The following is a 12,584-nucleotide window of genomic DNA, read 5'->3' as shown; positions in this document are numbered from 1 at the left end:
GGACAGAAAAAAGAGATTACGGGTCTTTGTGGACAAGGGGAGCATAACAATAAGAGGACAGCACTGTATAGGGTAGAGGACCACATCATACAGGACCTAGGGACCAACTGTATTTAAGGCATAGTGGACAGGAGAACAGGCAAAAAAGAGGACATTTACAAACAAGGCATTGAGGACAGGAAAGAGGGCAGTGCCCCATGTGGTTTGAACATGGAAGTGATCAGAAAAGATGATCATGGGAAAAAGGGGACTGCACTCTACAGGGCCTAGTGGACAGGGGAGTGCACTACTTCATGTAGTGGTCAGATATCAAGACAGTGTCCTACAGAGGCCAGATGATGGAAGAGTGAGCAGAAAAGAGGACAGCACTCTACAGAGGTGGAACAATAATAGGGCAACAAAGTAAAGCATGAAGTAGAGGACAGCAAGTAGAGGAAAAGAGGCCAGCACACTACAAGACCTACTGGCCTTAGGTGTGGGCAGGAAGGAGGACAGTCACCTATGAAGTGCACCATACAGGACAATGAAACACCATTTGAGGAACCTTGTGGGCATGAGAGAAGACCAAATATATTTTAGGACAGAGGGGAGTACAGGCACAAGTTTCTAGTGAAAAAGGCAGTGGATTGTACCCTTTGGAAAGCCGTGGAAAAGCAAGGAAACACAGTCTATAGTCCTAATGGACATGGGACAGGGCAGTAACCTGAGGAGAATGATCAGAAGATAAGACCCCACCATACAAAGCCAAGTAGACAAAGAAGAAAGCATTGTACTCTGTAGAGTCTAGGAGATAACAGAGAAAGACTTCATGAAGGCTAGCGGAGAGAGGAGCGGACTCAACCCTACAGAGAACTTTGGACAGAGAAGTGAAATGAACCCTAACAGACCGACTGTAGTCAAAACCAAGTGGACAGAGACAAGGACAACACACCTTACAGTGGACAGGTGGCTAAATTGACATAGCAAAAAGAGCAGTAACATCTCTGTATTTAAGGCAAGGTGGTGCTGCTGTGCAAAAATTAAATAAATAGTGAACCCATTTCAATAATTTAACATATCTTTTACATGACTGAACTTCCATGGCTCTTCCCATGAAGCTCCAAGGATTTCTTTCCTGCAATATCCTTCTCCAACACATTCATGTGGCCGGCTCCACCTCACACAACTCACTTGGGGCCAGAAGCAACATCGTCTGTGCTCACTTTCCCCAACTCTGTGAGCTGAGCTGATTAAAGCTTGAACCTTTCACAGGACTGCTTGTGGTCACATACCAAGCAGTTGAATGGGTCCTATAAATTCTGCTCTGTAAGTGCTTGATGCTTTCTCTCACTAACTCACCCATTTGCTCACACTCACACACACACATTGTTAGAATGTCTTCTGACAGTGTGTCTCACAGCATGGCCCCATGAGAATGTTCATGCCAAAAATGCCACAGCCACACTGCCTATAGGAAAGAGGAGAATTGTGACCTGTATAGAATATCCAACAGAAGAGAATATTTACTCTTATGAAGTGTAGTGGGCAGCTGCATGAGTTATCCTCTATGAATTCTAGAGGGAAAAGGACAGGACTGTACCATAGAATGAGTGGCATAAAGGAAGATAACTAAGTGGACAGAGAACACTTGTGTGTTAAGTTAATTGGCTATTTGAAAATGTGAGAATGTAAGTGGGTTCTGAGATGGACTGACACCCCATTCAGGTGTCAGATAAAGTGAGGAACACAGAAAAAGGTTTGTGGAGGCCACCCCTTATATTTAAAGACTGGGTGAATAAAGCAAAAAGTCATCAATATCTCTTTACAGAGTTGAGTCCAAAACAGAAGTGATGTATGGGTAACAAAATGGTGCTTTTAAAGCTGGGTGGCGGAAGCGACATCATCGGGTCTAGAACGAGAAAGTGATGTCATTGGGCTCGGAATTCAAAGTGACGTTATCGGGCCCAGGCGCAATTTCCCTTAGGTGGTCTGCAAAATTAAGAGAGAAAGGGTTAGTGCACAGGTCCAGCATGGAATTATCCTCTATCGAGCCTTTTAGCTGCCTCCTATGCGCATGTGTGTGACGCAGGATTGGGTCCTTCCTTTGTACTCAGTGCTACCAGAATCTTACAACTCATAAATGGGAATTGGATTAACAGACTTGAGAATGTAGTGTGTTACCAGGTTAAAAATTAGCTAATTAGATCAGTACTTGGGCTACTAGCACGGCTTCAGGCCCAGTGTAATGGATAAAGCTGAACTGAGGCCTCTTCCTGTTTAATTGTTGGCCTTTGCTGAATATGCAATCTCTTATTTGCTCAAATCCTAGGACATTGTCAAGATTCAAGATTCATAGTCATGCTTATTTTATTTTATTTTTTTTCACTTTTTCTTTAGTTATTTGCTTGTAGTGCATTGTGTGGTTGCTATGATGTTATACACTGCTTGAGGTACCCTCTACCTGTGTAATATTACAGGGTACGGCCACAGCAGCCATCCCTAAAAGCGCAAGTTGTGTTTTTAGAAAATATCTGCACTTTATTCTAAATTATGACGTCTGGGTGAGAAAACAATAGTTCCTCAAACGATTTTTCTTTTAAGGTTAAAGTTTTGGCTTTTTTGCTTGTCTCCTAAGTACAAGATAGATTTTATTTCTTGTTATGACTTAGGAATAAAGTAGAAAGGCTAAAGCAGTCAAAAAGATCTTGCCCACACCATACTTTGGTGTTTTATTTAAATCTATTAAAAAATAATTCAAAATACCAAATTCAAAAAGGCAAAATCCAAAAACGCAATGTAAGAAAACAAAAGATTAATTGATCAAGAGGATAAAATGACCTTCTTTACAAGAATAAATAAAAAGGTCCTAGACAAAAATTCACACTCAAAATGTACAGAAGTCAAAGCCAGGAACCAGAAAAATCCTGAACCTAACTGGGTAAGCACTACAAGAAAAAAAGACAAAACTAATGCCATAGCAGTGATGCTGTGGCAATGGGTGTCTTAAAAGCTCTAAGGTATGTGGAAGAATCATTTTAGGGTAACATAGCATTCATCTTAAATAAATAGCATTGTAGCGGGGCCACATAGGTATTGTTGTTTATTGTGTTGCACCCAGTTGCGTCTTGTCTCAGCACCCCGTTTAAACTAATGTGTGTTTGTTTAAATGTTGTCCCCGTAATAGGAAATGGGGAAGAGTGTTGCAGGGAAGCAGCGACCCCCTGGACACGTCAGGACTGGGATTTTAACAGTTACATCCGGCTCATCATTATTTAAACCAGCAGGAGGGAAAGAAGAAAAGAGAGGAAGAGAGACGGAGATACCAAGTACAGACAATCGATCAACATCATTCTGCTATTTTTTTTCATTGCACCTGTTTCCAGTTTGATTCTCACTCCGCCGAAATCACATCGACACCATCATCGGCAAGAGACCCTGGGGTTGGACATTATACTCCACCATCCGCCGAGAAAGCACGGTGAGGTCGTTCTATTTTTCAGAAGATTCAAACACCTCCATTTTGATCAGTTATCTGTATTCTGGACAGAGATTCTACCCAGACTTAATTTCACGTTCATTGTCATTCAGTACTCATACATCGCTATTATTTGTGTGTTGTGTTTGTTATACGTTTGCAGGGGCAAGAGGGAGGTTTTGTTACTGTACAGGTGTTGTTTCACTTGGCTGCTTTGGTGGAGGGATATATATATATATTTTTTTTTTTTTCATTGTATCATATTTAATATATTCCACACTTATTTTACTTATTTGCTTTCATTTGGTAGTCTTTAACCGTCAACTGGGGAGGAGGGAAAAATTATTTGTTAGAGGTATGGCTTGGTATTGATAGGTTATTCTCAGTAATTCATCCAGGCCACAGGTCCTGGTAGTGTGGCTGCCAGCTGGGTAGGAAGTCGGCCGTTACAGCATAAAGGCTTAATACATGTCAGAAACCTGTTCAGGCACACGAGGAAACCAGATGAAGGTCAAGTGAACAACAAAATGTACACTGAAATATAAGAACTGGTTTAGAAAAAAAACAAGGGGGGCTATGCCCCCTGCTCGCTTCGCTCGCCTACCCCCGGCGTTGAATTCGGTGTAAAGCGTTCAGCGGTCTGTACAATCCCAAGCAGCACATTATTCCTAACTTCACTCCTCAGTAGTGCCACTCACAATATGGCGCTGACGCCTGTGCCTTCACTCCGCAGTAGTGCCACTCACAATATGGCGGTGACACCTGCGCCTTCCGTACTTTATGGACCGGTGGGGCCTCCGTAGCCTCTTCTGTTTGAATCTGGGCTGCAGCGCAGAGTTCTCTTTTTTGTGTGGCGGTGTTGGTAGTCGTTAGCCATGGGCGCGTTGTTGCTTCATTTCTCATTCATGTCAGTTGAGCTCTTTCGTTTTTGGGCCGTGACTCCTTCGTGTGCGGTGGATACGACTTTGCGTGCGGTTTATGAGACGCTAGCTGTACACGCCTGCGCAGTAAGTCTCATGGTCCCATCGCCGTGTACCTGCGTCCATGCCATCCGGTTTACCATTCTTGGTTAGTAATATGGATACTGAGATGGTCAAGTAAATAATGTACCCAAAGAAAGATTGATGTAATATGCAAAATGTACTGAAGGATGACTAAGAGATGACAAAGAAATCAGCAGATGTCCTATAAACGAGAATGGACAGTTGTTATATGCACAGAAATTTCAAGGGTGGTGGCTCATCTCAAAAGGCATAAGAAGAACCATAATACAATATAATAGACTTTTATTTTATATAAATAATTTGGGTGTAAACCAATGAACCAACCAGAGCAAAATGTATGCACAGATTGACACTGTATGTAAATTCAACAGTTTATAAAATGAACCTCTTTCTTTGTTTTTTCTGACCATTCTGACGATGCTGTAACAAATGGCTTTTGAAGAATGCTCCCTGTAAGGAGTAAAGAAAAGATACAAGTAACAGCTTTTCTCTTGCCTGATAACTGTTAGGGGAAGTTTCTTTCTTTAACAAGATGTTAAATTTCTACCACAGGTAACTGTAGTCCTAATGACCGTAGCACCTTAGGATGTTAATTCATTCAGAAGTCCTGCCCCTGTAACTGCATATCTCAGCAAAGGGAAACGGGTCAAAGATACTGTAGCTGCGTTTGTATGAAGTTTCCAAAATTCTGCAACTTACTTTATTGGAATGATTGAGGCAAAGGTGTGATGCAATTCCAAATAATTGCACAGTGCAAGTTTCTTAGTTTTAAACATTTTAATAAAATGCAAAGCAAAAACAGTTCACACACAAATAAAAAGGTAAACTGATATTGCAAAAAAGCAAAAGTTCTTGTATAAAAAAAGTTCAATTTATAGCTTACATATCTTGTTTCATTTCTCTCTCTATATGGTCATTCATTCATACTTTTCATATGTTCATATGTTTATATAACAGTCAGAAAACTGTATGCCATTGTTCTATTTGTAAGCTAACAGCCCACATTTTTAGCAGACAGACTATGTACCTAACTGGCTAATTAACATTCTGTTATTACAGAAACAGCTGAAAAAGTTCTCTTACATGTTACTTACAGGCGGTTAAAGATTATACCATTATCTAAGTAATTATGTGATGCTAATATTCTATTTAAATTACTTTAGACAAATTAAATTATACATTAAAAACAAAACAAAAGCAAAGGAGCAGGAAAAATCCTAAAGATTTTATGAAGAAAGAAGTTAAAGTTCAAATTTATTGTTATGTGTACAATAAAATGATTTCTTCCATTTCTCCAACAGGCCAGTTATAGTCTGTCTCAGCAAGATAAGATGAGATTTTCTGAAAACTGACTGGGAGATAGAGACGTTGTCAAAATACATGTCAAAGTTCAAAAAACATGAAGCAGAAGATCAAAAAGTCAGTAAGAACAGAAACAGGAGTGATAGCATAAAAAAGAGTTTAGTTTATACAAGCTTAGATAATGTGGCTTTGTCTGTGGCAATTTAAATACCATTGTCCATTATGACGTTAGAGGTTGTGCTCCTCTTGAGGTTCATGGGAAAATCGCCATTGCAAAGGGAACTCAGAAAATGGTGGCGCCCATGCAAAAACAAAATGGTGTTGCAATATAAAGAATATAAAAAATAAACTTTTAATCAAAAGATATAAACATAAAACACCTTCAGAAATGAATTCTACAGGTAAACAACACTGGAAGGGATAAAATAATGTGACGACTTCAGGAAAGGAAAAATAAATTAGCAAAAATCATAAATCAAGACAATAGTAAATAATAATAATAGTAAAGCAATTCAAATAAAACAAAAAAAAACAATGAATAGAACATTATACATTGAATGAAGCATACACACATGTACTGTATAAAGGAAAAAAACAAGGTTATTCTCCTGTTGAAATGGAATTTAGGTTAATGACAAAACATTTCAGCTGTATAGTCTTCATCACATGTGCAATACAAAAAGGAAGAGCAGGTAACAATATATAAGAGGTGAAGGAAGAAACAAAGCCAGGGCAGAAGAAAGGAGAAAAGATGAGATTGGCTTTGAAAACCTGCTGAGGGATGATAAAGGGAGAAATTCAAAAGTTATTCAGTCATTAAGACCTGGAGAAATGTGTGATCCGAGGGTGAGAAGGAGCTGAGCTTCTTCTGTTTTCTTTGAAAGATGTCTTTAAAGTCCTGGGAAGGAGCAAAAACAGAGAGATCAGTGCGGCTATGATCGAGGGATGTGAAGTGTTCTACGGTAAGCTTTGTAAGTTCTTTCATTTTAATGGTGCAAACGTGTTCTCTGAAACGGTCTGCTGATCGTCTCCATTTCAACTATGTAGATTGTTGAACACTTCCTGCAAGAAATACAGTAAATAAGATTTTAAGGCGAGCAAGAGGCCCATTGTTCTATAACTGTTTCTACACATTGCATAAACCCCTAAATCCTTTTTAGCGATGGCTCCCTATAGGACAGTGTCTGCCATCTTGTATTTATAACTGATGTTCCTTTAACTGTGTGTAGCACCTTGCACTTTTTTACATTAAGCTGAATTTTCCAAGTATTTGCCCAGTTCTGAAGGTTGTCCAAAACTGTCTGAATTACCTTTTTTTTTTTTGCTACCTCCCATTGCTTCAATTTTAGCGTCATCTGTGAATTTCACAAATTTACTAACTACACTGAAATCAATGTCACTAATGTGAATCAGAAAAATCAGGACAGGCCCTGGTGCCATGTGACTCATGACATCATTTTGGCCATGTTATATAAGGCAGACACATTGGCTAAAGTAGTGTCTGAACATTGAAGCGATATAAAGATAAGACTTTGTAAAAAAAATGTTTTTGAGCAGTCTTGTTGTTATGAAAACCCTGCTTTTGAAAATTCTGGTTTAGCTTCCTTTTTCTAATGTGACAATCCATCTTTCTTGTCTTACTGTGTTTCATCCTAGGTTCTGTTTGATTTCCCTTCAATAATGTCCCTAAAATCTCAGACACTTGATTTAATTAAAGTAGTCCATGAGGACTAACATGGAAAAATCCCGACAGTTATGAAAGCCATGTATTGACTATAGGGAATTAAATGAAATAACTGTGAAGACCCATTATCCTGTTCCACTAATATAATCTTTATTGAATCAAATCAACAAATCCACTGTATTCACTGAATTAGATCTGCATAGTGCATACAATTTGATCTACTGTACATTTTTGAGGCAGTGAATGGGAGATACCTTTCAATACCTCCTCGAGACATGATGACCACCTTGACATGCCATATGAATTAGTTAACACCTCATGCAGCCTTCCTTCTTTTTGTAAACAACATTTTTCATGACATCTCGGGTACTTATCTCTTAATTTATATTGACAACATTCTTATTTTCTGTCTACACTTACAATTCCATACTTCATGTTCAAGAAGTTTTGAAATGGCTTAGAGAAAAGTGACTGAATTAGAAAATGCAAATTTTAGCAATCTTCACAGCCGCTTTCAGGATTTGAAATTAATAGTCAATGTCAACTTGTGAATGGCACAAAAGCTGAAGCTATTCTTAACTGGCCAGCTCCAAACGTTCTGTGTCAGTGTGAGTCATTACCCAAATGTCTGTGATGGGTCAGCACATATTTAGGTAGTAAAAGTAGCTGAGTGTGTCCAAGTGTTAATTCTGTGTTGAGTGATATGCAACCCGCTATATACAGCACTATTTATTGTTGCAGGATATAAAACAACGCTGTGGATGGATCATGGGGATCTTTCATTTCTGTGGCACAAACATATAATAAGTATTCCCTACCTCCCATCTCGCAACCTATTAAATAATCAAACCGAGAAGACAGACTGACAGCAAAAAAATGTATAAGAAAGGGGGAGAGAGGAGGAAAAGACAATGAGCTTGTGAGGTAAAAGGATTGCAGCACTGGTTTGAAATGTTGAAATGAAAATAACAGCTGCGGGACAAGAATGTGACAATTTTCAGTGTGTTATGAAGAGCGAGTGACTTGGGTGGGAGTGCATATACACATACACACACACGCACACACACACATATATATATATATATATATATATATATATATATATATATATATATATATATATATATATATAGTGGGGAACAGCCCGGACACAGACAGGTAGGCATCATTAAAAGCACCACAACGCGTTTATTTACAGGAATATTTACAAGTGAAACACAGCACACAACCCAGTCCTTCTGGGCATACCACCCCCAGCCGCTTGCCACAATATATATATATATATATATATATATATATATATATATATATATATATATATATATATATATAAGAGTGGGCAGAAGTAGGTTTACAGTTTCGTATTGAAAACATGCAGATTATGATTATTACAATCAAGATTGGCGTTTGGGGATGGCAAGTGGTCCATGTGTCCCGTTTGAGCAGATTTGTGAAGTCTGTGTGTTATTTTGCAAAAATTTAGCTGAATATTGTAATGAGAAAATCCAGTGTATGTTAACATCATTTTTATTAAATTTGCATGCAAGTTTATACAGTCCACACATACTGGTAACAGCGTTTGATGTAACTGGCCCGGCGTGGGGTTGGTCAGCCCTAGGTCCCACACTCAATAGCTTTAAGAAGAAGAAGAAAAATAAGAAGACAAATAATATGAATAAATAATACTATAATTAATACATACATACTAACACAAGGGCGGCATGGTGGCGCAGTGGGTAGCGCTGCTGCCTCGCAGTTGGGAGACGTGGGGACCTGGCTTCGCTTCCCGGGTCCTCCCTGCGTGGAGTTTGTATGTTCTCCCCGTGTCTGCGTGGGTTTCCTCGGGCACTCCGGTTTCCTCCCACTGTCCAAAGACATGCAGGTTAGGTGCATTAGCGATTCTAAATTGGCCCTAGTGTGTGTTTGGTGTGTTTGTGTGTGTCCTGCGGTGGGTTGGCACCCTGCCCAGGACTGGTTCCTGCCTTGTGCCCTGTGTTGGCTGGGATTGGCTACAGCAGACCCCCGTGACCCTGTGTTCGGATTCAGCGGGTTGGAAAATGGATGGATGGATAATAATACAAGAATAAACTGTGTGTTCTGTGTAATAACTACTGTAAACCTACTTTTGCCCACCCATGTATATGTGCACACCCATCAAATTCATATAGATATATACTAGGGGGCTTCGCCCCCTGCTCGCTTCGCTCGCCAACCCCCGTGTTTGGCTAATTTGATATACAATGTACATTTTTTTTTTTTGGAATTGTTTCAATTTCATTATTTGCACTTTTACTTTAAAGCTTCATTAAAAACAATTTTGTTTGGAGACACATTGTGACAATGCCCGTAAGTGAATATTGTTTCTGTTTCTCTAATAAATAATCTGACTTTTTCAGATTCTCATAGCGTATGGTCCATCATTGTGTAAATCCACGTTTTGTGCATTGAATGATGCAAATGCGAAAAGACTTTGTTGTTTACTCTTTGCCTTTTATTTGTGACCCTGATTTGTCCTGCTATTTTTCTGTGTAATAACTACTGTAAACCTACTTTTGCCCACCCATGTATATGTGCACACCCATCAAATTCATATAAATATATATAACCACACACGAGTGCTTAGGAGACAATTTGAGGGATCATATAATGGTAATTCCCCCCTGCCCCAACTCAATGATTGGCATTGTTGTCTAATGCATCTCCTTCTCTCTCCCTTACAGTATATACCTGATGACTGGCAGCACTAATGACATCACTTCCGGGTCATGTTCCCCTGACCCCACCTCTTCCACTCTGGCTTCCTCTTTATAGGGTTATGCCTCCATCTTGAGCAAGTCCACGTTTTGATGTCTCTCGCTACTTTATGATTTTTCTTTCATATTTTTTCCATCAAATATACACGATTTGCCTTCAAGGTTCCCCAACTCTTTATAATAAATGGCTGGCACCCCCTCCATGAATTTTTCCTGCCTTCTGCCCATGGCTTGCTAGCTCAGGCTCCACCTGCCCTGCATCCCTTCTTTGAATAGACAGCTTTGGAAAATGGATAAAAGGAGTATTGTTTGAACAATCTGTTTGCTTCCCTCTTTTCTCTTTTAGCAATCATGTGAGAAATATGCTTGAAATGAAAGAAAACCAGGGGGCTTTCCCGCCGCTCGCTTTGCTTGCCAATCCCCTGGCCTGAGCTATGCACCAGCTACTTCGCGTCTCTACTGCTTGCGTATGTGGATTTCACTTTCACCAAATAACAAATCTTTTATTTCTTCTGGATACGCCTTTTCATTGTGAACAAACACTACTTTTCCCTGATGGCAACATGAATTAAATGATTTACAAGTCTCCAACTTAAACTTTAAATCTGAACAATATATTCAATCTCTTTTCGCTGTTCCATTATTTCACTGAGTAATAATTTCCATTTGTATGCGATCTTTACTATAATTTTTTTTGAGACTTTCAATTTTTTATTACTTTCATTATCTCTAACCTGCTCTGCATGTGTATCGCACCAATGTTTTTGAATTCTTTACGACGTTCTACTTTGTCATCTGCTCTTTGTCTGTTATTTATGGCGCCGGGTGTGGTTAAATCTCTTGGCACAAAGTCTCGTCTCATGGGACATGAAAGTATCTCTCTGAAAAAGTCTCGTCTCGTACCTGGATTTTTTTATATAATAGAGAAACATTTACCTTGTCATTATTATTATTATAAAATAAACATTTACCTAGTTGTTATTATTATTATTATTAAGAAAATATTTACATCATCATTATTATTATTATTATTATTAAATGACCATTGTAATTTGTCTCTTTATGACTCTGCTATCATTATCTTCTTGTGTCCCATACAGTACTGATTTTCTAATTTGGGTTCTTAGATTAAAATGTTGGAGATCCCCTGCTCTATGCAATTGAAGAGGAGACTTGTGAGAGAAGCTACAGAGAGACCACCAATCACATTGAACATGCTGGAGAATTCAGGAGCCAAGACTGGAGTAACGATGCACACATCTTCCATATCAAGAGCTCTGCAGAACAGTGATTTGTGTGGGAAGGTAACACAAAAGATGCCATTACTTTAAAGGAACCATGTGAAAACAAGTCTAGAGTTTGAAAAGGTATGAGAGTGTACCAGTTGTGTAATGAATGAAAATGCTTTGTGGACAGAAAAGATCAAGACAAAGCTTTTTAGCCAAAATTCGAAGAGACATGTGTGGTGCATAAATAAGCCTGCCCAGACCTAAAAAACAAACTTACACTATTTAGAGTGAGGATTGGTGGTGGTGGTGGTAGCATTACACCTTATGACTGCCTGTCCACGTTAAATAGTCCGAAGTTACAGGAGAGAAATAAGCGCTGATTTCATTTAGAGTGTATGCTTTTTGTATTAATATTGCAATTAAGATTATTATCTAGGATAGTTACTAAGTATTTATTTTCAATCATTATTTTATTTCCTTCCGCAGAACAGTGATGGGTGAACATGCAGTTTTCTGTCTCTTTAAGTCAAATATAATTTCTTTGGACTTTTTGACATTCAGAGTAAGAGATTTCTTATTACACCAATTTACTAAACATGCATGGTGTTATGGTGTTATTAGCATACTTGATAATGGGACAGTGGTCATCTGTCCTCACAGGTGGCGCAGTGGTAGTGCTGCTGCTTTGCAGTAAGGAGACTGTGGAAGATTATGGGTTCGCTTCCTGGTTCCTCCCTGTGTGGATAGCGCTTTGAGTACTGAGAAAAGCGCTATATAAATGTAATGAATTATTATTATTATTATTCTGTCTCAGGTCACTTGTGTGCAGTGTAAAAACTAATGGAGACAAAACACATCCTTGAGGAGCACTTGTATTTGAATGAAGGACCTTTGAATATCTGGTAATATAGTTTGAGTGTCTGTGAACAAGTTAAAAGAAAGTCCAAAATCCAAAATGCGATAAATGGGTTAACATTCATACTGTTCAATTTCTTAACCAGTATGTGAGGTTGGTTGGTATTGAATGCTGAAGAAAAATCCAGAAATAATGCTCTGACATATGAACCAGGCTTATCAAGAGAAGTGTAGATTTGATGTAAGATAACCAGCAGAGCATCTTCCACACTTCATTTTATACAGAAAGAAAGTTGGTGGCTA

The sequence above is a fragment of the Erpetoichthys calabaricus genome, chromosome 8 (genome assembly GCF_900747795.2).
Source record: "Erpetoichthys calabaricus chromosome 8, fErpCal1.3, whole genome shotgun sequence".
In the NCBI taxonomy this organism is placed as follows: domain Eukaryota; kingdom Metazoa; phylum Chordata; class Cladistia; order Polypteriformes; family Polypteridae; genus Erpetoichthys; species Erpetoichthys calabaricus.
This window is presented reverse-complemented; position numbering follows the sequence as displayed.